Below are 1762 nucleotides of genomic sequence, written 5' to 3' on the forward strand. Positions count from 1 at the left end.
GTGGGCATCGTGACCCAGCTGCAGGTCAGAGGACATTACCCAGCTGAAGGAGACAAGGTAAGATGCTCTTTTCCTTGCAGATCGTGGACATGGCCCCCTGGGTAAGTATAGGAGTTCACTTCCCAACCTCTCATACATCATGGCATTTGGGATAAATAGACGGGACCACTTGCAGCTGGAGGCAATTGGCTCAGCCCCCCACACCCCTGCACTCCCACCCCAGGCTTCATGGGATCCAAATCTTGGCACTCGAAGCGAGAAGCTTGGTTCAAGTGGATCTCTCCACTGCCCTGTTCCCCCAACACACACATACACCCTCTAGGATTTACTTTTCACTTGAAGGGAAAATAAAATTTTTACCTCTAAAGGACTCCTAATTCATTCCAAGAAAGCTCTGCTTTAGTGCAGATTTCTAGTTTTAATGTGAAACCATCAGTGTCCATGAGTGCACGAAAAACGTTTGCCTTTTTAGTGAGTACATTTGAGTGGCCCATACTTTGCCATTCGCAGAAGCCAGTATTAGTCAGCACATTTTTGTTAACATATCCTTCTGGGAATAAAGAAAACTGAAATCTGCTCCTTTTATCTCCATCCCCAAGGAGAGCTAGTGAAGGGAAATCTTTGCAGGCACAATTGCCACAAAAAGTTTTCAAAGCCTTTCCTAACCTCATATAGGTAAAGAAATCTTTGGAGAGCCAGTCCCCATTAATGCATCTTCCTTTCTATGGATTTCAGCCACATCAGTCTTTAGGGCACAGACAGGCACTCATGCACACAGACACACTCACACACACGTTGTCCCCTACAACTTCACGGATTTCTTCCCTAAAATTAATCTATATATAAAACACGCCTCAACGAATCTTCTCAACAATGCCCGGCTCTGGAAATTCAGAACAGAAGAAAAATTTCAGGTTTGAAATCACGGATGCAAGCTTAGGGGCCATCCGAGTTCGTAATTAAAGAGAGGAGTACACAGAGCCCACAGGGGAAGTGACTTGCCCAAGGTCATACAGTCACTCCGTGCCAGAGCTCAAATGCGGACCCAGGCCCCCTGGCTCCCGGCCCAGCACTGCTCAGAGTAATACAGGAATAGAGGCCATTGTCTAAACTGCAAAGAGGCAAATGCAACTTCTCCATCCCCAAGGAGAGCCAGTGAAGGGAATCTTTGCTGGAGCAATTGCCACGAAAAGTTTTCAAAGCCTTTCCTAACATAATATATGTAAAGAAATCTTTGGAGAGTCATTCCCCATTAATCAGCTGTCAGCAGCGTTCTGAGGGAGGGGAGGGGAGTGGAGAATGCAGAAGACTAACTCATTTCCCAGAGCCTGCCTTCAGGATTTCAAAAATGAGTTTAGCAGAGCCAGTCACTTTGAGGGGCGTCTGAGAAAATGAGAAATACCTCTCACACCTCAACCGCTCTAAACCTGAATGATGGTCCCTCGGATTTAGCGCCTCTCACACTTCAGCAAGCATCAGAATCATCTGGAAGGCTTGTTAAAATGCAGATTGCTGTCCCCCACCCACCCAGAGTCCCAAGAGTCCTGAGAAGCTGCATTTCTAACACAACGCCAGGAAATGCCGATGACGATGACGCTGGGCTGGGGACCACACTTTGAGCATCAATGTTCTAAGCCCTTGAAGCTATTTGGGAGGTTTGGACAAAAAGGTGTGAAAAACAACTTTATTGATCTGGGAGCAGAATAATGAGGCAGTCGAGCATGGGACTCAAAGCCAAGGGCAGGTGGTTGGCACCTGAGCT

General features: G+C 47.0%; 1 protein-coding gene across 1 annotated transcript in view; it reads left to right on the forward strand.

Moving 5' to 3' along the window:
• The window catches only part of PAX7 (paired box 7), a 143682-nt gene that overhangs the window by 34754 nt on the left and 107166 nt on the right, over positions 1-1762 (forward strand). The gene's annotated exons all lie outside the window — the stretch shown is intronic.

This window comes from Pteropus vampyrus, unplaced genomic scaffold (genome assembly GCF_000151845.1).
Source record: "Pteropus vampyrus isolate Shadow unplaced genomic scaffold, Pvam_2.0 Scaffold374, whole genome shotgun sequence".
NCBI lineage: Eukaryota > Metazoa > Chordata > Mammalia > Chiroptera > Pteropodidae > Pteropus > Pteropus vampyrus.